Below are 25987 nucleotides of genomic sequence, written 5' to 3'. Positions count from 1 at the left end.
CGTATGTGCACCATGTGTAGGACTGGGCAGCACGAATGTGCACCATGTGTAGGACTGGGCAGCGCGTATGTGCACCATGTGTAGGACTGGGCAGTACGAATGTGCACCATGTGTAGGACTGGCGCCAGTGGAGATCAGAAGAGGGCTTTGGATCCCTTGAAACCAGAGTTAAAGATGGTTGTGAGGAAATGCATAGATGCTGGGATCCAAACCTGGGACCTTTGCAGGAGCAGACTGTGCTCTTAACAACTGAACCATCTCTCTCCAGCCTTATCCACCTTTTTCCTCGACTGTGGTGAGATCTTCAGCGATCTAATCATCCCAACAAGCTTCCTTCCCAGGCTTTGGGATCTGGTTAGCTCATTTGATGTTCCAAATTAGCCTGCCATTTCTAAGACTTGGTGCCATTTATAGCTTGACACATGCCTGTCACAGGTGGATTTTGGGCTTGAGTGCTGGAGATGGGCTGGTAAATTCATACCAGGCACCAAATTAAATCAGCAAAAACCACACAACAAAAGCTTTGGTAACCTAGAGCATGTTTAACTTATTTTTAAATGTTTAATGCTTTTTTTTTGCCTCTTATGGAGGTTTTGGTAGAAAGTGAAAAATGCCATCTCCCCAGAACATAGAAGCACAACAGTATTTTGAAAACAAAAAAGTGATTACTCTTTGTTCCAATCTTAAATTTCATCACCTTGGCTAGCACAGCTGGGTGTGGTAATGAGTGTTGAGAGCCATTCTGAGGGAAGTGATCAGGTAGTAAATGGGAACAGATGCTGCCCAGTGGTGATGGCTCCTTGCAGATCCCTACAGAGGATGTCTCTGGTGAGCTTGTCTGGATTAGGCAGACAGTGGCACTGTAGCAAAGGGAAGCCTGGTTTAAAGATCCCAGGCATATGTTTGCTGCCTCCAGCAGGCCAAATTTGTAGATTGGCATTTTCTTTCCTTGGGAGGAGTCTGGATGCTGTATAACTCCACATTGCCAAGATACAGAATAGTAGATGGAGACTTTGACTCCTTGTTCTGACTGTATATAATGTGCCTACTGGTTAAGTACTGTTAAGCAGCCTCTTAAAAGCTGAGTTTGCATGGAAGGAATGATTGATAAAGGAGGCCAAGGGTTCAGTCATGTTAGAATTAGGACATATGGATCAGAGCTCTGGATTCTTGCCAACCGAAAACACTCCCCAGTACACATCTCCTTACATGCAAATATGTGGAACATATGCACACAAATTATTAGTTGCTCTAAGAGTGATCAGGGACTTGAAAAATAGAACTTTCTGTGTTCAGACATCCAAAAGGTCTGTACTATTAGGTTGGAAATGTTTGTATCTCTATCATTAAGAAGGAAATATGGAGAACTGCAGCCATGTGCAGTCACAACCCCTCTCTGGTACCCAAGATGCAACAAGGCATTTAAGGTCCATATCTCTCTAAATCAAAACACTTACTCTAAAAAGTTAATTATTTGGAATATATTCTGGGCATCCATATTCTAATAGGACACCTAAGTTGAGGAACACTTAGTTGAGGGGTACACTTTGGAAAATGCTGGATTTTAGGGTGAGGATTAGTCAGACAGTCAGATAGGCATAACTAGATATTCTGGAGAAGGTGAAATTTGAACAAGAAAAAGGAAGAGGGCCACACCCTAGGAAAAAACAGAAGTGGCCTCATGTACTGAGAAAGGCTGTGGAGTTAAAAGGTGCTCTGTGCTTGCTTGGTGTCTCCTGGAGAAGCAGGGAGCTCCCTGGTGAAGCAGTTCTGTCCTGAACAGGAGCTGGGCAGAGTACTTCCGGGACAGTTATAGGATCCCAACTGAACTGTCCAAGCATCTCCTGAGTGTCCCACAACAAAGGCTGATGATGTGGGTGAGGATGCACTCACGGGACTCCAGATGTACAGATCTTAATAGGATGTACTGGAATCAACACTTCCCTCTGAAATCCAAACTCTTGAAATTTAAGACTAGAAACATAGATTCTTTAAATCTGTTCTGTCTCTCTTCCTTCCTCCTTTTAACTTTCTTATTCCTTTTTCTTTTTCATTAAGACAACTTAAGCATATTTAATTTTTTTTTGTATATGAGTGTTTTGATCGCATGTCTATCTGTTTACCATGTGCACAAAATGTCCATGGAGTCTAGTTAAGGGCATCTGATTCCCTAGAACTGAAATTACAGATGGTCATGAGCCCCTTGTGGGTGCTTGGAACTAACCCCAGGTCCTCTGCAAGAGTAAGTGCTCTTAACATCTGACCCATCTCTCCACCCCACAAGCCTTTGATATTTAAAATAATGTGTTTATTAATTTTTTTAAAGTAAAGTCTCATTACATAGCCCAGGCTGCCCTCTTACTTGTGACAATACATCTTTCTCAGCCTTTTGGGTGCTCAGACTAGAGGTACGCATCACCATCATGATACAGTAAAATAACATACTTATTAAAATACAACTTACACAGTATAGAACTCAGTCTTTTAGTCTAAATGCTAGGTTGTATGAACATTTGCACTGATCTCATACCCCTTGACCACCCTGCAATCACTCTGCCATGTATTGACTGTCTTCCCATTTCTTCTCACACCAGCCCCTGGTAGCCACCAATCTCCTTTCTTACAGCGGTTGACTTTTCTGTCCCAGACATATCACATGGACTGACCCCCATGACAGGTGATGTTTTCAGGATTTTCAAGGCTGATCCACAGCATAGCACGAGCAGACTTTTTTTGCCTTCAGCTCTGAGTCTGCTGTGTTGATGGAGGACAGTTACCCACCTATCACAAGGCTAAAACGTGTGAACTGTTCCCACTTTGGGTCATTCTGATCATTACTGCTGTGAATTTCATGTACAAGTTCTTGTGTGGACATACTGTTCTTTCTCCTTCTTCTTCTCTTACTCCTTTTTGAGACAGGATCTTACTCTAGTCTGGGTGGGCCAGAAACTGACTATGTAGCCCAGGCTGGCCTCAAACTTCCGCTGCTTCAACCTTACATATACTGGGATTATAGGTACGCATTATCATCCTCAGCCCTAGGAATATATTTAAAACAACAACAACAGCAGCAACAACAACAATAACAATAACAACAACCTTAAAATATCCATATTCTTAATTTCCTTGACCAGAATATCTTACTTTATTATCTGTAATTCATGGATTTGGAGTATTTTTTCCCTGAAATTAAGTGGTAATGCTTAATATTATAATTTTATATTTCTCAGTTTGAAAAGAAGTATCTGGTGGGTTCTTGACTCAAATGATAAAAATAAAGCTGCATAAAATTTGTCAGTTTGGGGGGTGAACTCAAAGATGTTATGGTGTATACAGGCAGGATATATCCACCTGGGGGAAGTGGAATTTGTGCTAATAAAGTGATTAATTTTCTGAGAGACGATCTATCTCAGAGGATGCAGGAAAGAAATCAATACTTTTAATTATTTTTTCATATTTGGGACTAATACATCACTTTTGTTGATTGATGTTTAGAATTTATGTATATGTATATGTGGATTAGGTTCTTAGTTCCAACTTGAAATACATCTTGAGTTGACATACAAGTGTCAGTCCTTGGGCAGAAGGTCATAATTGTTCTTTAGGGCTAAGATAGAAACTTTGACCTTAATGCAGCTTTAACAGCTTGGTGCTTGGCCTCCCATTTTTAAAGATGATGGATTATAGCCTATGATTTTCTTAACCTTTTTCCTGGGATTATGATGTAAAGGACCCAGTTCTTGGGAGATTTAGCTGAGGCTGAAGTTTCTTCACCTTGTGTGGGTTCTTCACAGGGAAAAAAATGGCAAAGGAGGATCCACTAGGTACACAGGGGCTGACACCAGCAGCCCAGGCATATGCAGATGTGTGTCTTTGGTTTCCTGTTCACCTCTTATGTTCACCCTGTGATGACACAAGACAGGTTCAACTACTAAGCAATCATATGACCTTGAGTAAACATCTGCTCCTCCTCTTCTAGACAACGGTCAGGTAAAATCATCTCTGAGGTCCTCTTGGTTTCAATAGACCTCAATTTATATATTAATTTGGATCCCTTGTTCTAGTTTGTTTTATTCTGCTATGATAAAAAACATTGACCAAAACAGCTCGGGGAAGAGAGGATTTATTTATCTTATACTTTCAGATCACAGTCCATATTTAAGGGAAGTCAGGACGTCAGGCAGGAACTCAAGACAGAAACCTGGAGTTGGGAACTGGAGCAGAGATACTGGAAAAAAATATATTTTACTAGCTTGCTACAAGGCTTATGTTTAGTACCTTTCTTATACAGCCCACTTACCTAGGAATGGTACTGTCCACACTAGGCTAAACCCTTCTACTTCAGTTAGCAAACTAGAAAATGACCCTATGAGCTATCCATGAGCTATTCTGATGAGGACAATTGAGGTTCTTTCTCTCTTCTCAGGTGTGCCAAGTGGGCCACAAAGAGGAGCCATCATACCTCCTATATATGTAAACAAACCATAGGTACAAATGTGAGAGGTGGATTGTGGGTGCTTTGAACAGTTATTAACAGCTGCCAGGAAGTGAATTTCATCATTCTTTTTTGCTCTGCCTTTTTATGGTATTGTGCAAAGCTGGAGATAGGATTCTAAGGAGCAGGTAGGAGTATAAGCTATTGGGATACCTTGAGATTACTTTGTGGTGAGAGGTTAAAATGACTGCTTTACTTGGGTATAGAGGACTCCCATTAGAAGGACATGGAAGAGCATGAGCTTCAGATGGAGGAGTAATACTAAAGAGTTTCAAGAGCAGGGGATGCTTCGGAGAGTGGACCAGGCTCCTCTATGGGATAAATGGAACCTTGAGAAGAATTCTTGGAAATATCTTATGTACTCACAATTCAAATATACAAGGACATGTGGTAGTCAGGCATTAGTCTGACTCATTGGCCACATTGACCTCTTCTGCACCTTTTGATGACTGTGATGGCATTGTGTTTCTCCTCTCTTTAGGCTGATGGGGCTCAGTCAGTGAATTTTGAGCAGAAGTGACATGAAAGCCTGGGGCATACAAACTGCAGCAAGCGGTTGCTGAGATTCCTCTCCATTTCCTTTGCTGAAAGGTATCATGTGATAATCTGGGCTGATGTTCTACACAGAGCAAAGGATCCGATGCTCCTTTAATGTGGGATGCACATGAGAAAGAAGCAAGCTACTATTTAAGCTAAGGGAATCTTTGAGGATTACAATGTATCAAACCACAGCAGGTTGGTTGACCAGGAGACCTGCCAATGCCTGGTTTGGGTCTTGCTCACTCATAGAGAAGAATGTGTCCAACAGGAAACTTCTAACTTCCTCATAGGAAAATGGGTATATTGTTACTAAGAATACAAAGAACATTTGATAAATATCCCAGGAACTAGGGTCATGACCTTGACCTCAAGAATGTCTGGCTTTTAATTGACTCAATTCTGAAATTCAGTGCAGCCACTTGGCCTTACACTGTAACAATCTCAACAATGCACAAACCGCCTTTGAAAATCTAGTCTTTCTAAATAAGCTCCCCAGACCTCCAAGGATGCTTGGAGTCTCATTTGTCACCTCTGATATTTAATTTAGTTTTAAACCACAAAATTTCCTGAAAAGAAGTTTGAAATTCAGATTATATTAAATATTAAAATACACTTTATTGCATAGCATTAAGAAGCTGTATTAGAATACTCAATAAATCATGTTCTGTTTGTGTCATGCTTTTAACATGAATAATACATGACAGAGGCACTATGCCTTTAATGGGATGAAGAAATCTTTGGGCATTTCTAGACTTTGTTTCTCCCCACTCTCCCAGGTTTTGTCATCATCTGACACATTTAGCCATCATTTGAATCACTGTGTTACTTCCAACTAGACTACTGGGTAATTAAAAGGAATAAGAATAAGTATATATAATAAATTCAGAAGACTTGCTAATTATGTGCATATTGTACTATATTAATACCACTAATAATTCAAAGGAATACTAACATAAAACCCATCATCTAATTTGCCATGCTCTCGCAGACCCACATTTTATAACATCGCCACAGGGAGAGATATGGATTAAGCAATTTTTCTTTCTTTAGGCTGCAAGAGTCATTGGAGAGCACACAGGCAATAGGTTACCAGGCTACTCAGAGGTGAGTGCCTGGGTATCACGTGGTGCTCTTTCAGAGAATAGGATGATCAATGGAGATGGAGTCATCTGCTGCCTAAGGGTAGAAAGTGTGTGCAGACTGGGGTCTTTCAAAAGGGCTGTTCTTTGGTGGGATGACAGATTAGTTATTACTGTAGCTGCATCTGTGTTAGTGACCTAGAAATAACTTAACAAGGCTAGCAGTGGGACTGGGTTGAATAAAGTGTGAAAACCCCTATAGAGGCTGTTAGTGTGCAGGGAGATGTGTAACAAAAGTTTTTCTGTTGAGACACAACACACACACATCTACTCACTCCAGATAGGGAGCCCCGATCAGACCAAAGCATAGATACCATCAAAGTCCAACTTGGTGAAACAATGAGTTTTATTGAGATTACTTACAGAAATGGAGGTGAGGGGTTACATAAAGGAGCAGAAATGACTCACAGATAGCTGGATCACCAAAGCACACTTCAGCTCAAACAAGGCTAGGAAACCTGCAGTACACTGCATAGCCTACAGGCAGCCTAACAGGTTAGACATTGTCCCTTCTAAGTGACTCTGGTCTAAACCTCTTCCAGGCAGCTCCCTTGTTTTCTGCTTCTAGGCAACTGGTATGGTTTCTGAGTTTTCTTTGCAGACTTTGCTCTTCTAAGAGTTAGCTCTGCAGTTAGCCTTGTCTGAAAATCTTTATAACTTTTATTGCTCACTCTGGCATGGAGGAGCCCAGTGAATCTGTTCAATTTCAGGGACTTCCTGAAGCTATTTTGAGTTATTTACCTTCCTGTCTAAGGAACTTTCTGAAGGATGGAATGATTCAATCTTGGAGGAAATAGTTACACAACAGTTTTTATGGCCACATGGAAAAGTATAAAACTTGTATTTTAAGTAAATATGGAAAAGATTAACATGCTATATTGAATATAAGATGGAGACATGGTATTGTGTTGCTTTTTATGTATATGAACTTATAAATCTATTTTCTTGGGGGGGGGGACTAGGACTTGCATGGGAGGAAGAAAACTCATAAAATAGCTGTTATGATTTGCCTAAGAATGTCCCTCAAAAGCTCAGCTAGAGGTTTTGTTGAGAGTTGATAGGATTGGGAGGGTGCTAACTTCATCAACAGATTAACCCAGTGATGAGTTGGCAGCTGAGGCTCCTGTCAGGATGAAGGTCTGATGGGAGGAAGTGAGTCACTGACGATGCCCTGGACCTCTTCCTCTCTCTCCCTTTGCTTCTTGTCTGCTCCCAGGTGAGTAGCTTCCCTGACACAAGCAAGCTCTTGTGTCCAACGGCAATGGAGCCAGGCCACCACTGACTGCAACCATGAGCCAAACCAAACCTTTCATCTTTAAGTTAATTCTCTTAGGCATTTTGTTACTGTAATGCAAAAAGGACTCAGATAAAACACTTTTTATAATTGTGTAACATGTATGGGTTTGCCTGGTCATCTTTGAATTTTGAACTAGGAGAACATATTTCCTCTTGTCAAATAATTAATTTTTTTGTTGTTGTTTTTTTGTTTTTTGAGAAAGGGTTTCTCTGTATAGCCCTGGCTGTCTTGTAACTCACTTTGTAGACCAGTCTGGCCTTGAACTCAGAAATCCACCTGCCTCTGCCTCCCAAGTGCTGGGATTAAAGACATGTGCCACCACGACCAGCAATTAAATTATTTTTAACATTACATCCCAGACCTCAAATATTGAACAAGGTGACCAAAAGTTTTAGAAAAATGAAATCTTTCTTTTCTAACCCTATGAGAAAATGTGGGGCCGCAGTCATGACAGAATAGAGTTACTAAATGGGCTAGGAGGAGTGTGGTCATTTTGCAACGAGGGGCAGATACAAAGGCCAAGAACCTTGTGAGTCTCTTCCCAAAGAGGAGAATGGCAGACCTCCTCATACTTCTATATTGTATCTGTCCCCAAGCTTAGATGCAGAGATGCCCAAACAAACGTTACAGTAGATAGAGCTGACGTTAAAGCATTAGGACAGCCACAGCCATTATAACCTGAGGGCCAGGTTATCACAGAGAATGACAGAGCTGGGAGCTGCTGAGTCATATGATTTTCCAAGGAAGGAGGCCATCTGGATTTCTAATGCACAACCCTTACTTTCCTAGTCATTAACAATTCCAGACTGCTGTCATCATTCCAGATCTAGGAACAAGACAACCAGAAATAGCCTCTGTATCCCAGAGCCTGAGGAAAGTCTTTAAATGAGCTGACCCCATGAAGCAGATCCTGTCTTGTCTGCCTTTTCCTATTGGAACCATCATGAAGGATTTTGGTCAACTTGCCCCTGCTTCCCTTCCTCCTGATGGACCACCTGACTCAGATGCTTCCCCACATGGACCTGTGTCACTTTTTTGGCTCTCTGTTAGGGAAGTGTGAGAAAAACACATCCATCCAATGGCAGTTATCTCCTGATCTTCAGGCTTCACTGAAAATATTATATACCCTTCAATTAAAACTGAAGGGGAGAAAGAGTTAGAGGATGGAGGTAGAAGGTCCAGGAAGGAGTAGGTAAGAGAAAAAGGAATGAATGAAAGAAAGAAAGATAGAAAGAAAGAAAGAAAGAAAGAAAGAAAGAAAGAAAGAAAGAAAGAGAAGGAGGGAGTAAGGAAAAATGGAGGAAAGAAGAGAGGAAAAAGGAGCTGGAGTGATGAAGGAAGGAAAGACAGAAGGGAGGGTGAGGGGGATTGGGGGGAGGACTCTATTGCATTGTGATGAAACACTAAGACCAAAAACAACCTGTTGAAGAAAAAATGTATTTCACTTACACTTCCATATCCCATATCATCAAAGGCAGTGAACGCAGGAGCTCAAGCAGGGCAGGAACCTGGAAGCAGAAGCTGATATCGATGTAGATGGTCACAGAGGAGTACTGCTTACTAGCTTGCTCCCAATGGCTTGCCCAGTCTGAGTTGTTATAGCATCCAAAGCCAGGAACACTACAATAGGCTAGGCCACTGAGAAAATGCCCCACAGGCTTGCCTGCAGTCTGAGTTTATGGAGGCAATTTTTCAAATGAGGTTCCCTCCCCACAGATGACTACAGTTTGTGTCAAGTTGACATGAAATTAGCTATCATAGAGAGGAAGAAGGAATAGAAAGGAATGGGGGAGGAGTATGTAAGTGGGGAGGGCAGAGGATGGGGGGGAGGAAGGGTGGGAAGATAGTTGAAGAAAAAAGCACAGAGGACAGAGAACATAAGTGGGACTGGCAAGCAGGTAAGTAAGCCACTGGGGTGGTTCCAAGGAGAGGTGATGATGTCTTGGACTTTCAAGGTGGCAGTGGTAGGGATGAAGTAGATGACTTTGAACCATTTTAAAGGCAGGGTCTACAGGCCTTGCTGTTGGGGGCCATGGAAAGGTGATCAGGAATGGTTGGTCCTAGGATGTATTTCAGCAACAGTAAGTTCAGCAATGAGGGGAAATGGGAGGAATGAATCCTAGCTTCACATCTTGACCAGTCAGGTATCTGGGTACCATTTCCTGAGGTAGAAGAAGGGAGTAGGAACAAATTTGGACTTCCTGAATGGATTACCCAAACAAGTAATAAACTTCATTGGGTCTCAGTGATTTCACCAGTGCAAGGTGGATGTCCATGGACAGCCCCTAAAGGGGCTAAGTGTGGTGAGGTTGGGCATAGAAGAAACATGGGGAGGACTCAATGAATAAGGTGGAAATGAAGATAGTATCTACTGTGTGAATAAGGAGTGGTATGAATAAGGAGGGGCTAAAGAGTTGGTGGAGAGTTAGGTAGAGTCATTGGTGGTCCCAGGGGAGCACCTGTGGACCTCCTAAGAGTATCAAGCAAGATGATTTAGTAGTTGTGCCTCTTGAAGACAACCTTATGACTACCATGTGAAGGATAGGCTGAAGGAGAGAAAGAAAATGTAACGAGTCCAAGGTCAGGTGATCAGCTTCTTGCTGGACTAAAGCTGGCCAAAGAAGACAAATGGCTGGATAGGGAGCAGTTGAAATTGATGATTCACAAATGCAAGTACCAAACTTAATATTAAAAATTTTTAAATTTTCCTTAATGTCAACTGAAATCAAAAATCTATCTCTGCCATTCTGATTATGGCAAAGGCAGCTTTATATTCAGTCCATCCTCGGCCCCTATTCTCTTCCTCCCACTTCCTAAGCAGAGTCACTAAAAGTCCTTGGGCCTCACAGCCACCACGTTTCCCTAGTTCACACAAGGATGTGTGGACCTTTCCCAGCATGTGTGGTCCTTTCATGCCTGGATATCCTCTGAGCTCCATTAGGAGAAGCAATGGGGCAAGGATAACCAAGGTCTGAACTTCCTCTCACATCACCTCCAGGAACTGGCTTTGTTCTCTTCCTCATTTGGGAGGAGCTGTGTCCTGTCTCCTCAGAGAAAGACACACATCAACATGGAAGTGAGGCTTGCTCCTAAGTAAGAGACATCAGGTGAAGAGAAACACATCAGCAGATGGCATGGATGTTGCTGAGTCTGGGACAGGTGTACACAATACCTGGCCATGTATGTGTGCACACCAGGCACACAGGAGCAAGGAACAACTGGCTTGAGCTGTGGACAAGGCAACAGAATTTCCCTTCTACCCTGATTAACAAAAACAAAAAAACAAACAAACAACAACAACAAAAAAAAAAAAAACAAAAAAAACCAATGAGGGATCTTGCAGGAATAGGTAGAAAATACAGCCCAAGATCACTTGAGCTTTGGCCTGGGAGCGCCATTCTGGTCCTCAGGTTTCAGGTAAGGTGAGTAGGTCCTTGATCTCAGAAGGTCACTTTCTGAGTGGACACTAACCCCTCTAGGATGATTCCCCATCCTTTCCCCTTTCATTCTTCCTTCTTGCCACTTCTTGGGTCTTTGTTCTTTCATTCTTGTCTGCCCCTCTTTTCTTATTGACTCTAAGGTGCCAGACTGAGCAGAAAGACTCTGTGCTTTTCTTTGGAGTTCAACCCTGGATCTAAATAGGATGCCTCATGATCATTAATAAAAGGGCTTGCTCCTGCTCATCAGGAGGGAAATCATGTTGACACTAGAAACCTCGCCAACCATCCAGAATGAGTGAGGTTATAGTTATTAGAGGAAAAGCTACAACCACCACTTTATTACACCAACATGATTCCTAAATGCATTCTGAGTATTTATTCTTATGCCTACAGATAATTGTACTTCTCTCCCTTCACCACAGAAGCTTCTCTTCGCATCAGTCTGAGACCATTACAGAAAACCCCAACTTCCCCAAGTGCAGAGAACAAGTGATTAACGGATTCTCAGTCTCAATGGATCCTTCTACAACAGAACTCCTACACCTGAGGCTTAGGGAACATCTTGGAAGAAGAGGTGAAAAGACGGCAAGAGCCAAGAACAGAGGAAATCTGCTGTACAGTTGTGTCTTAACAAAATGACAGGGGAGCTACAACCACGGTATCTCAATGATATGGCTGCCTAAACAACACCCAAACAAGAACAATACCACCAGACATGCTAACACGAGATGGGGATATCTCATGGGACCTCATTTCTAAATAAAGAACAAAGAATGACAGGCAACTAAGGAATGCTGGAATAAAATAAATAGTCCCCCCCCCGCCCCGTATTCATGGTTCATGGGAGGGACTGGAAGGAGGAAAGAGTAGAACAAAAATGAGTAATTATATTTTAACGTATTTTTTTTTTAAAGGGAGCTTTTATAGCATGTTCTCCCATACTCCCCAGTCTGGGCAATTGCAGAGAGGACAGACTTGACCTTGGCCAGTTGCTTCTAGCTCAAGTTTCTGTCAGGTCAGGGTGATGAGTGTTTCATTTTGGTTGCTAATTTTGCTAAATAAACACAACTGAAAAATCCAAACAGACCTGCCAATGCGGTACATCCAAGTCAGTGAGGCATTGCATTTTAGCAATTGAGTGTGCAGCAGCCCCTGGCTGGGTTGCTACCATTCTAAGGTCTGTATTTAATGTTGAATTTGTGTGGCTGGGTCATAGAGGGCCCTAAGCCAATGGCTGTGGCCATGAAGCTTGGCTGCAGGATGCTCCACTTGGATGTGGTCTGCTTGGAATGCTTCTCTGTAGGAAGGCTTCTATGTATATAACATAGTAATGTGGCACATTACTAGGTCATAGCACTCGCCATGACCAGATTGACATTAAGGACTTGGCAGTGGGTCCCACTCACTGCCTCAGCTCTTCTGTGGGCAGAACCTATTTCTTGTGCTTGCCGAGTAAAACACAGCTGCTTGGATGCGTTTTCACTGACATGAATTTGGCTGCTTCCTCTTCAGGATGGAAGGTGCCAGATCTCAGTGATCTTATGAGACAGCAAAGTGAAGTTGAGGAGTAGTAATAATACCGTAAGCACCGATGGAAGAGTCCTGAGGCCACTGAGGAGACGACTCGGTAGAGCTAAGATCAAGGGGCACACATCTGTGATGTCGAGACAGTAACACTTGTCGGCCCTCACTCCAGATAAATTGGAAGTAAGGAACTCAGAGCCAGGGATGGAGAGATGCCTTATTGGATAAGAATTCACTGTGCTCTTGCAGGAGAGCCGAGTTCTCCTCCCAGCATCTCTAACAGAGCACAGCCAAGTGTCATTCCAACTGTAGGGGTCCGACGCCCTGACCTCCTCAGGAACTGAACCCACATGAAGATACACATACATATGACAGGAGCCTAGCATGGCTGCCCTCTGAGAGCCCCAACAAGCAGCTGAAGAGCCAGAGGCGGATACTTACAGCCAACCAATGGACAGAAGCCAGGGCCTCCTGTGGTTGAATTGGGGAAAAGCTAGAAGAAGCTGACGAGGAGAGCGGGCCCCAGGGGAAGACAAGTCTCAACTGACTTGGATCCCTGAGGTCTCTCAGGCACTGAGCTACCAACCAGGCAGCATATACCATACCATATGAGGCCCCCAACACACATACAGCAGAGGATTGCCTGGTCTGGCCTCAGTGAGAGAAGATGTACCTAACTCTCGGGAGACTTGAGGCTCCAGAGAATAAGGAGGCCTGGTAGAATGAGGGCGTAGGAGGGTAGGGACATCCTCTTGAAGACAGGACTTGGGGAGGAGGTATGGGATGGGGAGCGGTCAGTGGGACAGACCGTGAGGGGTATGAAGTCTGGACTGTTAAAAAAGAATTAAAGAATAAAAATAGATACATTTTAAAAATAAAAGAAAAAAAACATTAAAAAAAAAAAAAAAAAGAAAGAACCCCAGAGCCTGTAGAAACCAGACAAAAACCACATGCTTATTGGGAACTTGAGGCAGGACACTGATTCTAAACTGCTGATATTGTGAGTCTCATCATCTGATGCCATCACCAGCTAGCAAGAAGATGCAAAGTAGAACAAATGACCAAGCAAACTCTTAGGAAAAAATAAGGCCCAGGTCATAAGACTCTGAACCCTGGAAATGATTCTTTATTCCCATTTAGAATTGCTCAGCATTCATAGAAGGACTTGGGCCTTGAATGTCAAAGGTGGAAATATCTGACAGAGAGAGAGAGAGCGAGGGGCAGATACTGTGGCAGAAGGATAAAGGGAGCTAAGTCCCTCAGTACTCCTGCTAGCACAGCCCTGGGAAAGGTGAGCCATCCACAGATGCCTATTGAGGTGCCATGCCCCTGTCGATAGCCAAGGACCTGGCAAGGAAGGCGGCTGAGTCTGAAGACTCCGGCCTGTGGCAGCTCTGCCCAGAGGGCAGCTTTCACGGATGAGACTATTCATTAATACGGGTTCATCAGCATCCCGCAGACAGCTCTGGGCCATTTGTCTGCTTGTCAGACAGGGCGTTGCTCTCTGCCAGGCTGCAAGAAACTGACATTAATATTTTTATCAGCCTGACTTTGGGAGGTCAGGTGGGATTATTACAGATGACATCTGCCTGATCTTAGCAAATAAAATGGATTAAAATGTGCTGAATCAGAAAGTTTGGCCCAACATTTAAAAGCTACAATATATTACGGTGTGAGATCATGTCGGATTGCCTCAATTGGAGAGTATTGTTTTAGCTCAGAAGACTCCAGAGCTGTGCTTCGAGAGAAAGAGGAGAGTGTTGGGAAGGGTGTGGTGGCATCCTTTAGATCAGGGATTGGTCAATCATAGGTTTTCTGAATGTGATTGGATGCTTTTCCCACTTTCAGTTTTATGTATGGACTTTATTGGCCACAGGGTATCCACACACAGACCCACACATCACCTTGGGTGTTCTCATGATAGAAGCACACACCTGGGTAAGATGGGTACTTGGACCATCAGAGTTAGTTTAGGGCATTGGCCTAAACTAGGGTTTAGGGTGGATAAACCTTACCCCACAGGTTGAGCAAAAAGATTATTTCTGCCTGTCTGTCTTTCCTGTCTTTGGTCTTGTATTAGACTGCAACATATACCATCGGCTTTCCAGGTCTGGATACAGTCTCCATGGTGTGAGCCAATTCCTTATGACATATGTATACACACACACATATATACACATATTTAATTGGTTCTGTTTCTCTGGAAAACACTGACTAATGTTATGTACAAAGTATATAAACAAATTGTAAAATCAGGCAAGAGCCAAGGAAAACTCTGGAAGATCTCCACATCAGATGGTACAGCCTTACCAGTGTACACATTCGTTGAGACCATCTGATCCATTCTTCATACTGCAGTTTGAGAACAGAGAAGAGAATAAGAGGTAATTAATTGATTATGCTCTGGGCAGAGACCTGTCCAATGAATGGCTTAGCTCAGCTCAGCTCAGCCAGCCCTGCTGAGTCTGAGTTGTGCTCTTCCATCTGTGTGCTCACACATAATTAAACATTCTGCATATTGCACACATACTCATGTGTATGCACATACATGCACATGTATAATATGTACATAGGTACACACCTCAGATCTTCTTAGACTTTCAAAGAGAAGCCAGTTAACCAAGGCCAAAAATTCCACATCACGAAGACAATGCACCCTTTGTCCTGATTTCCCTCACCAACAGGATCACTGGAGGATGTTTCGTCTGTATCAGTGACTGCCTGACTGGTATGAGCTGTCAAGAGGCACTGAGCTAAGGTACATCTGGATTGGCTATGGCTGTGGTCCAGTTGAGGTGCCTTGACTGCCGAATTCTAAAGTGCATTCCCACTCCAGTTGTACAGTTTGTATAATTCAGCCTTTTTGTGTGTGTCAGAAACTGAGAGTGTATGAATATTATGGGGACTTTATCTTCATTATTTTGTTGCATGACTTACCTATGAGGTTAAGATTGATAATCAGAGCTGGACATCATACAGAAATAGAGCATTTGCCCAGCATGGATTCTCTCTCTCTCTACACACACACACACACACACACACACACGAGCTGAGTTAACAAAATGGAGATTGTTTGGGGGCTTAACATGAGTCATTTAAATCTGGGCCTAGAGTACAAAGCAGAAATATCAGAGAGATTCAAGCACGGGCCACAGTCTTTCTGGATTGTCAGCGGTCAGACACTGATACTGTGATCTGACCACGGGGTTCATGTATAGGAGAGCAGAGGTGACTGGAAGCTAAGGGTGATGCTAGGCAGCAGCTCACGAGAAAACATGAATGTCAGTCCTGTATGTCCAGGGAGCTGACTTCTGTGACTTATGACCACATGCTGAACAAACTGGGAAGGATCAAGTCCCAGTGCAGTTCACCAACTTCATGACTTCAGCCTTGGAAAAATGCAAGCTCACGAATGTGTGCTGTTTGTGGCAATTTGTTACATAGTAATGTAAAATGAGCACTAGGCCCTAAATACTGCAAAGCTGCCACCTCCATCCTTGTGGCTCAATAGCAGGGCTGTAGCCTGAGTTGGGTTTTATGCTTTATCCTTCCCTGCAGGAAGGGCCCCAGGCCCAGTGCAGACCTGTGTTATCACAGTCTATAGAAACAGATGAGCACAGGTTGCCAGAAGCAGTGGACTGCTTGCCAGGGTCATGATAGTTTTTATGGAGTACAGGAATTCAAATCTTATACCTCATGTGGTAAGGATGAGTGAGAGCAAAGCTCTTTCTTTATTGTGGGAGGGAAGGAGAAGAAGGAGGGGGGAAAGGGAGGAAGGAGAAGAGAGAGGGAAGGAGAGAAAGAGGGAGAGGAAGAGATCAATGAGCAAGGGAAGGGAGGGGAGAAAAGAGGGAAGGAAAGGGAGGGAAGGGAAGAACAGAGGGGAGAAAAGGAGAGGAGAGGAGGGGAGGGGAGGGGGGAAGAACAGAGGGGAGAAAAGAGGGAAGGGGAGGGGAGGGGAGAAAAGAGGGAAGGGGAGGGGAGGGGAGGGGAGGGGAGGGGAAAGAAAGGAGAATAAGATATACCCTCCAAAGGCACATTGCCCCCTGTCCCAAGCTACTTCCTTCTTCCAGTCAGGTCCCAGCCTCCACACTTTTCACCCCTTTCCAATGCTCTAATTATGAACCTCTGAGGCCAGAGCCCTCCCGATTCACTTGCCTCTCCAAAGCCTCACTACTGAACATGGCCTCGAGGACTAAGCCTTCAGCTCATTAAAGACATTTCGTATCCAAGTCACATTTCAGGAAAATGACCACAGCATCGAGGCTGAGCTGGATCTGAATGTCCTTCCTCTTACTTGCTCAGGGCCCTGGATCCAGCAGGTTATCTGGACTATGAGCGCTGCTCTATGCTCAAGAGACCCGAAGCCAGGGGGATGCTGCAGAGGACGGGTCATTTCCACACTGTACTCAGGGCTGTGCGGAGTAGCCACCTCTCCACTCTCTACTCCCCTTTATAATGTCAGAGCATATTTTGTAAATATTGTCACTGTCAACAAGATCGTCCATTCCTGTTCACGAGGCTATTCTGAATTCCAGCGATGCATAGAAATTGGTGCCCTACTCCCAGGTGCAAAAGGGCTCTTCTCCATGGAAATAAAAAGAAGGGAGGGAGGTAATCATTGTTTCTGGAAAACAAACAAACAAACAAACAAACAAACAAAAAACTGTTCACTGCTGTCCTGAAATGGGTGCCATTGCTGCTTGGTCCACGTGGGAAGCATCTCACTGGGAGGCCTGCCTTTGCCCAGCACCAGAAGGAACCAGTCAAACTGTATCATAGACATTATATCCCTGTAGGTGGGTCCTGGGTGACCTGCCTGACTCACTCGGCTCTGCTGCAGACTGGCCCCTAAGAGTCTGCTCACAGCTTTCTTTCTTTCTTTCTTTTTTATTTTTTATTAGATATTTTCTTTATTTACATTTCAAATGCTATCTCGAAAGTGCCCTATACCCTCCCCCCACCCCTGCCCCCCTACTCACCCATTCCCACTTCTTGGCCCTGGCATTCCCCTGTGCTGGGTCATATAAAGTTTGCAAGACCAAGGGGCCTCTCTTCCCAATAATGGCCAATTAGGCCATCTTCTGTTACATATGCAGCTAGAGACACGAGCTCAGGGGGTACTGGTTAGTTCATATTGTTGTTCCACCTACAGGGTTGCAGCCCCCTTCAGCTCCTTGGGTACTTTCTCTAGCTCCTCCATTGGGGGCCCTGTGTTCCATCTAGTAGCTGACTATGAGCATCCACTTCTGTGTTTGCCAGGCACTGTCATAGTCTCATAAGAGAACGCAATATCAGGGTCCCTTCAGCAGAATCTTTCTGGCATGTGCAATAGTATCTGGGTTTGGTGGCTGATGATGGGATGGATCCCCAGATGGGGTAGTCTCTGGATAGTCCATCCTTTCATCTTAGCTCTAAATTTTGTCTCTGTGCCTATATCCTTTCATGGGTATTTTGTTCCTTATTCTAAAGAGGAATGAAGTATCCACATGATGGTCATCCTTCTTGGTTTTCTTGTGTTTTGCAAAATGTACCTCAGGTATTCTAAGTTTCTGGGCTAATATCTGCTTATCAGTGAGTGCATATCTAGGGTATCACCTTTTCAGGATGCTCCTCTGAGCATTCCAACTATTTTTTGGTGTTTCTTTGTGCCTGTGGATTGCTCTTTAGGTCCTTGATGCAATGCTCTTTGTCTGCAGATTGGCATTTGTACACCAAGGATAATATTTGTCACATGTGTGGACCTGTAGTTCTTGGGAGTCTAGGAACATGGGTTGTGCTTTGTGATTGGGGAACAGGACATTCCTCTGTGTCCATTGCTAGCTGAATTTCCACTTTGAAACAAGAGCTGGGAAATTAGTCAGTGAACCCATTTTCCAAAGGGGCCTCTGTGATAATCTATCTTCAGGGGTCTATTAACATGTATTGGCCATGAATGGGTGGAAGAAGCAGAATGAGTCAAGGTGCCAAAGATTGGGCAGTGACAAATTCTCCACCAGGGTGATTGGGGGAACAGACACTGTGAGCTTCTGTCCTGGAAAGGCATAGCCATTGGGATATTTATTAATTGCACTGAATGGAGCACAGGGAAATGGAAGGGATCCCTTAGAGGTACCAGGTTAGACCTGAGGAAACTCTTACGTAGAGGATGAACCATTTTTTTGAGGTTGAGTTCAGTGTACTTTAAGTGAAAACTCTTGAATTAGTTCATGCATTTAAAAAAAAATCAACACTTTAGCCATTGTTTTGAGTATTACTTTAAATCGGACCTCTGAGAGACCCTGCTCCAGGAAGCACAGCATCTGGACAGAGTGCTAAGTAAGGTTCTTCCTGGGCAACCACCCTTCCCTGTTAGTTGTATGTTGAGGCTGTACAGAAATTTCTGGTTTTGACCTGGAAAACAGAAAAAAATCAAGTAGGCAGAAGAATGAGAGGAGATAGACTTGCCCTTTGCACAAAGGCCAAAGCAGGAAATAAAATGCTGACTCACTCGTAAGTGAAGGGTCTCTTCTCTAACATGTGTCTGCAGGCTCCAAAACGGAGCTTTGGTAAGGGGTGAACCCCAGGTAAGAAAGACCACTGTGATTAACCTGGGTGTGTCTTGGAGGAATTTTTCAGGGTTAACTGGAACCAGTGGATGAACCTAATGGATTGATATGCTCATATTCACTGTTCTGGCTTCATAATACAATGGTGTTACTAGGACTGATGAAAGGTAGGAGCTAGGCCTGGTCAGAGGAAGTCGTTGGGGTAATATATTACTTCATCTTCTGCCTGTCTATTACAAAGAAAACTACTTCTAACCACCACAGACAAGCCCCTCCACCAAGTGCATGTGTCCAAGTACCACAGACTGAAACTATGAGCCAGAACTAATCATTTCCCCTTTAGTTCCTTCTGCAGGGTATCAGATCCAGTAAGCAAAGTGACTAATTTAGCTGTGTTCCTACGCATCCACAGAGAAGTAAGTAGGATAGAAGAAAGGGATCGCAGATCCTTCATCCTCCTGACGCCCCCCACACTCCAGGTCGCCTCTACAAGTCTGGGCATATGTATTAGTCAGGATTCTCTAGAGTCACAGAACTTATGGAATATCTCTCTATATTAAAGGAATTTATTCTAATGACTTATAGTATGCAGTCCAACTAACTCCACAATGGGCAGCTGTGAATGGGAAGTCTAAGAATTTAGTGTTGTTTGGTCTCACAAGGCTAGTTGTTTCAGCTGGCCTAATGTATAAGGTGGAATCCTGAAGAAGTAGGTTCCAACAGATGTGCAGGCAAGCAAGTGCAAGCAGGTGAAGAACGAAACTTCCTTCTACTATTGTCCCTATGTAGGCCTCTAGCAGAAGGTATGGCCCAGATTAAAGCTGTGTACCACCACACCTGGATTTGGAACTTGCTCTTTCCCAGGCTGGCCTTGAACTCAGAGATCTGCTTGCCTCAGTCTCCTGGGATTAAAGGAATGTACTGCCTTGCCTGGGTCTAAGCTTTACATGGCTATTATCAAGATCTAGCTCAAAAGCATGTGCCATCCCATGTCAAGATTCAGGTCAGAAACCTGTGTCTTCCAGCCTCAAGATCTGGCTCACATGTGTGCCCTCCATTTCTGGATTGTAGTTCATTCCAGATGTAGCCAAGTTGACAACCAGGAATAGTCATCACAGCACATTCAGGGGCAGATCCTACAAGCTGTGATGTGATCTCCCCAGCATGCTGAGGTCTTCTCTGCCTACTTTGGGCCTTTATTCCTCCTCATTCAAAAAGCAGTATTGTTAATGCCAGCCTGAGTGGTCAGCAACATGCACTTAACCAGCCTTGCAGACAAATCACATCCTGAGTGGCTGGGGTGGAGATCGAAATAATGATGACATTTGCTGAAAAGTTTCTGTAACATTGCAAATGCGACCCCACTCTTGGGAGGGGGAAGGAGCAAGATCCAGTGTACACAAGACCAACTAAGGCATAGGTAGCAGGCAATGCAACCAAGCTCTCACAGTCTGTGAGCAGCAAAGCCCAGGTATAAACCTGGGTGGGGGATGGGAGTTGCAAGGTCTGAGCACAGCTCCATCCTGCAGCCTGCAGTTGGAGGGAGCTGAGCCTCACAGGTGGCATCAAAGGGCTGCTCTGTGACAGCTGACAGTGATTGGTAATATCAACAGCTCCATCGTTTAATTAGTCCTTGAAAACAATCCATTCTCTTACCTAGTTTAAATCTGTCACACTCTGCCGACATGCGGGGACTGTTAAAGAGTTCTTTCTTTGCAGCTAGTCTAAGCTGAATTCTTACCTTATCCATATCACCACATGTGCTGGATCTAGAGAGGTGGCAATTAAAAAGTGCTCACTCATCAGCAAGAGAGAATCCGACCGCTGTTGCATCTCTGTGGCTGTGTGCATCTGGGTCCCCTTTCTGCTCTTTTGGGTGTCTCCTACCAGTTGCCTCAGCATGCAGAGTTATAGCACTGTGTTGGCATGCCCTCTCCCTCACTGCCCACACTGTGTGGCTGTGCTAAATAGGCAGGCCTCTTAGGCTCTCCTTTTCACTGAGCATGTTCACATTTTCTGTCACCTGAGGCTGAGGTAGGGCGGAGGTATGTCCTGTGTGGCTGGTTGGTTTCTTCCTTTTTCCTCACAATTAGAGGCCCCTTTGTGTCAATTATAATTTACTCACTCTCCAGGGTCCTGACCTGGCTCTATCCCTTTAATGCATTATGAGAAAAAATGAAAATGAATGAATGAATGATGCTTTATAATTTTGTCCTTAACATTTCTTTCTTTTTTTTTTTTAATTTATTTATTTATTATATGTAAGTATACTGTAGCTGTCTTCAGACACCCCAGAAGAGGGCATCAGATTTCATTACAGATGGTTGTGAGCCACCATGTGGTTGCTGGGATTTGAACTTGGAACCTCTAGAAGATCAGTCAGTGCTCTTAACTGCTGAGCCATCTCTCCAGCCCCCTCCCTTACCATTTCTAAATTGATTCTACTTTAAATTAAAAAAAAAAAATCTAGCCCCACCTCAACCTCCCCAAATCACCAACCACCTCACTGGCTTAAATGAGCCTGCTTTGGAGGAAAGTCTTGGCTGTTATAATGATGTGTGCAGACATAGCCAGCACTAAAAGAATGGTTAATTAATACAGGCACAGACATAGATGCAGCAGCTCCTTGGTTTGGAAGTCTAGCTGTGCAGCTTCAGTCTTCCTTGAGGAATTCCGCCATGGGCCTTGTTGAAGCTGAAGACCTGACCTGGAGCCATGTTACTGTTAGGTAATCAACATCAAGTCACTAGCCAGTGGAAGACAGGGGTGTTAAATATGCACTGTGCTTTGCACAGACTCTCCCTGCAGAGCTGTGCCACCTTGGCAACATGCATGTTATGTTGATGGAGGCATGGAAGGGGAGAACCATCTGGGAGGCCAGGTTAAGGATTATCCAGTAGTCAGCAGCAGCATTGTGGGTAGAGGACTTGGGACAGGTGGCCTGGATATAGGTGGGGGCAGCAAGATAGCAGCACAGCCTTGGAGAATTTCATGATTTCCATGGTCCTATCTGCAAAATGGCCATGAAGTCTACGGAGTCCTGGGTTGATCTATCAACTGTAGAACAATTTTTGGCCCCTGATTTTCATAGTCAGGGAGCATCAAAGACTGATCTAGTGGACTGCACAGCTCACAGACCTGGAGTTGACAGTCCAGGTGATGGGCACTCTTTCTTTCACTTTTCTGTGGCTCTGAGTAAGGTGTCGTGTCTGCTCTTATTCCTAGCAAGCAGGAAGGCTTGGAGAAGTATGCATTTGGCTGGGCTCCCGGCAGTGTCAAAAAGGAAGAGAAATCCACCATCTGGAGACAACTGGCACAAGAGATCTTAATATCTAACCATGGCCTCATCATCACATTGGTCCACATCCACCTCAGCCAGGGAAGTATCCTGTGACAGTGATACAGCCAATACCTGAGATAATGGACCGAAAGGAGGAGTGATTTGTTTAGGTTCATGGTTTCAGAGATGTCAGCCCATGAGCAGCTGACTCCATTGTTTTAGGCCAGTCTCAAGGTAGAAACATTATGCCATGGGTGGCTCAGGAAAGCTGCCTATCTTGTGGCAGATAGGAAGGAAACAAAGATGAGAGAAAGTAGGGTACAGGAACCAAGATCTTCCCTTCTAACATATGTTTCCAATGACTCACTTCTCTAATCAAGTCCCACCTCCTTCAGTTCTACCTCATTTCTATTGGTCTGCCTGATGATGAATCCACCAATGGATCAATCCTTCACATCATAGTCCTTAGAATTCCATCAATTCTCAGAAAAACCACCAGACAGAAGCCAGGCAGCTGGGCTGGCAGCTGTTGGGAATGGGAACAGGGGGGAACAGGTGGGGGGTTGGGGAGAGAGAGAGTTCTGGGAGAGATGATAGAAATTTGGTGGTGCGGACATTTTGGGGGCAAGGTGAAAATCCATTGCAATGGAAACTTCCAGAAATCTATGAGGGTGACCCTAGCCAAGACTCCTAGTAATAGGAAAGCCAGCAGTCTCAAGTAACCCAAATCCCTGAGATCTCTCAGACAGTGAGCCACCAACTAAGCAGCATGCACTAACTGGTAGGAGGCTCCTAACATACACAGCAGAGGACTGCCTGGGCTGGCCTCAGTGAGAGAAGACTCACTTAATCCTTGAGAGACTTGAGGCCCCAGGAAGTGAGGAGGTCTGGGAGGGGTGTGGTGTGGTGCGGGGAGAAGGAATAGGATGAGGAACTGTCAGAGGGCAGACCAGGAGGGGGATAATGACTGGACTGTAAAAAGGGATTAAAGATAAATATTTTTAAAAACGAATATATTCATAGAGTATTTGCCATAGTGATAGCATAAATGGAACAATTAACTACTGTTAAAGATCAATTAAACTTATGACACATCTAAAAATATAAAATAAAAAATAAATAAAAGAACAAATCAGGCTAGACTTTGGCAAGACGAACCCTGCTATTGTTTGTTTTTAGCCAAGAGACCTGTTCTCTTCTGGTTAGTTCAAATACTTATCAAGCCCTTTCTCAGGGACTCACATTTCCCTCACAACACAGAAGCAAGGCATCCATTCAGGAGCAGCCTTTGCCCAGCCTGCCCACAGCATTTCCTCCTCGCTGGTGTGTCCGTATGCACAGTATCTTTTAGCTTTTCCAAGGCTTAGAGAGTGCAGTCCAGTTTATTATACCATAGCCAGGCAGCATGAGTTCCAACCATGAACTGTCCATGGGGGTTAGTTTTAAATTGTGTCCTGGGTCTTGACATTCAACTTCCTGTCTGTTTCACTCTGTGATCCTCTGAAAAAAAAGTTTTGCATCCTCCTGTGTGCTGATCTGGGTGCTCAGGCAAATGAACAGTTAGGTAAGTCACTCCATGGGTGATCATTGCAGTATCCAGCAGGAGAAAATTGGAAAAATGGATGCCTTAATCTCTCTCTCTCTCTCTCTCTCTCTCTCACACACACACACACACACACACACACACACACACACACCCCTGAACATCATTTGAGATGGCTTTGAAATGACAAGGAAAGGGAAAGTCAGTTTCTATTTTCTTCCTTTCTCCCTCCCTCCCTCCTTTTCTGCTTCCCTTCTTTCCCTTCTCTCTCCTCTTCTCCCCTCTCCTCTCCTCCCATCTCCAATCGACCCGACCCTCCCCTCTCCTCCACCTCTCCTCTTTCTCTTTCTTTCTTTACTGGAAACTGGGGACAATGATAGAAACACAGTGCTATTGGGCACTGCTCCTGTGGAGCCTTCTCATTCCTGGCTGTTATAAAGTGTTTTGCATACATTAATGTGTTGTGAAAATTAAAGGAAAGAACCTACTTAGGAGAACTGAGAATAGTGTCTGTCATACAACAGACACCTCATAAATGTTAACTAATGAGACCGTGTATGTATTCAGAGTGGATGAGGTCATTTGCTGTCTCTGTTAGAGGCACTCTCACCCAACACCTATCCTACGGACACACACACACACACACACACACACAGAGAGAGAGAGAGAGAGAGAGAGAGAGAGAGAGNAGAGAGAGAGAGAGAGAGAGAGAGAGAGAGAGAGAGAGAGAGAGAGAGAGAGAGAGAGAGTGTGCTTAGCTCTTTCTCAAATATACTCATTCTTTGATTACCTAGATGTGAATTCCTAATTCCTAGATGGAACAGTCTCTCTGTTTTAGCTTGTTTTCAATGTTGTTTATCTGGAGGTATGGGTCAAGCTCTTTGTTTCTCCAAGTTTCTTCTGTTCAGCACTCATATCTGCAGCTCCTGGAGTTTGTCACTCGAAAGTGTTTTGGAAACAGGAGAGACCATGGCTTGTCTTGCTGACTGTGAGTGGGGTCATTGCTGCTTACTGCTGGTGGACTGTCTTCTCTTCAGCTTTCTGCTTGACAGTCAGGGAACACACTGTCCCCTGAGGTGTGCTGGAAGCAGGTGCTGGACTCATCTGCCATTTTACTCATCTGATGGAAACTGTAACCTAAGGGCCAAGCACCTGGTCACAAGGAGATACTATAATGCTTAGTTATCGAAAGAACCCAACCCCTGAGTGCTCAGGGTAGAACGCATGCAAATAAAGGTCCTTGTTAGTGTGAACATTTCCATTAAAGTCACGGCTACTGAAATGGACATGGTAAGGATGCTGTGATCACCTAAGGTTGGAGTATTCTTATTCTCAATCTGTGGGTAAAGGAGTAAATTCTTAGATGGAAGCTCAAATCTCTAAGACTTGCCAGCATTATGTAGTTAGTGGGGGATTGCTCAGAAATGACCCCTGACACTGATTAGGGATGGAGAACTGCTCATTTTACCACAAGAACCAGGCTGCTGTGGCTCAGGTAAACGGAGAATCAAGAACTTCAAGAGGCTGAGAAAGAGTGAGTGAAGGGGTGCTTTGGGTCATGTCAGCCCATCTCCTCAACACCTTGCATGTAGTAGACTATGAAGAATATCTCAACCCTCAGTCTGATTTTCTTCATGAACACCTCAGGATGGGAACCCTGGTTTTAGGGATCCACTGCTTCTCCAGCACAGAGGAGGTCTATCACTGAAGCAAATTCCACTCCTTTGGCCACTAGGTTTCTGTGACAGCCAGCATGACGCTGAGCAGGGCAAAGAGCACACAGTTGCAAAAGCCAGATGGTTGTTTCTGAATCCAATTCCCGCCTGCTGCCAACCTGCTTTGAAATACAATCCATCACTCACCATGATAGATGCCTTTGAACTTAGGAACTCAGCTCTTGAGAAGTGGAAGAGGGAAATTAAATAGCAACTGCTCCTATTCCTTCAAGAAAGATTCTACTGTGGCCCGAGGTGGTGACAACTTTGAAAATGGTGTCACAGCTCAAATTAGTGCTGAGCAGGCATGGGGCAGTGGAGTCTCCAGGGCCGACTGCTCTGGTGCTTGGCTGAGGTAACCTGGGGCACAGTCACCTGTACTTCCATCAACAATCTTGTGGACAGCTTAGGATTTGGTTAGAAAATCTAAAGGCTCCAAGGCCTTATGAAAGGACTTATGAAAGAG

This window comes from Mus pahari, chromosome 1 (assembly GCF_900095145.1).
Source record: "Mus pahari chromosome 1, PAHARI_EIJ_v1.1, whole genome shotgun sequence".
Classification (NCBI taxonomy): domain Eukaryota; kingdom Metazoa; phylum Chordata; class Mammalia; order Rodentia; family Muridae; genus Mus; species Mus pahari.
The sequence above is the reverse complement of the archived record's forward strand: the minus strand, read 5'-3'. Positions refer to the sequence as shown.